The following is a 416-nucleotide window of genomic DNA, read 5'->3' on the forward strand; positions in this document are numbered from 1 at the left end:
GTATGGAGAAAAACTTGTTGAAATTGGGTCCCAAATGGGCTAAGAACTCAAAAACATTGCGTTGTAACACTTAATGGCTTTTCTTGTGCTGTGTTGTGATAAAATATGTTAGAATAAAATAAATTTTATAGTTACAAGTGCTAGAGATACATGAAGAGTGTTTAGAAGTGTGGAGAAAGACTTGTTGAAATTGGGTCCCAAATGGGCTAAGAACTCAGAAACATTGCGTTGAACCACAAAATAACATATCTAGTGTTGTTTGGGGTTAGAATATGTTAAAATACAATGAATTTGATTGAGTATAAGTGCTAGAGTTGCATGAAGAGTGTTTCGAAGTGTGTAGAAAGACTTGCCCAAATTTGGTCAAAAATGGGCTACGAACCCACAACCATTGCTTTGAAGCATTAAATAGCTTG

This window comes from Capsella rubella, unplaced genomic scaffold (genome assembly GCF_000375325.1).
Source record: "Capsella rubella cultivar Monte Gargano unplaced genomic scaffold, Caprub1_0 scaffold_1, whole genome shotgun sequence".
NCBI lineage: Eukaryota > Viridiplantae > Streptophyta > Magnoliopsida > Brassicales > Brassicaceae > Capsella > Capsella rubella.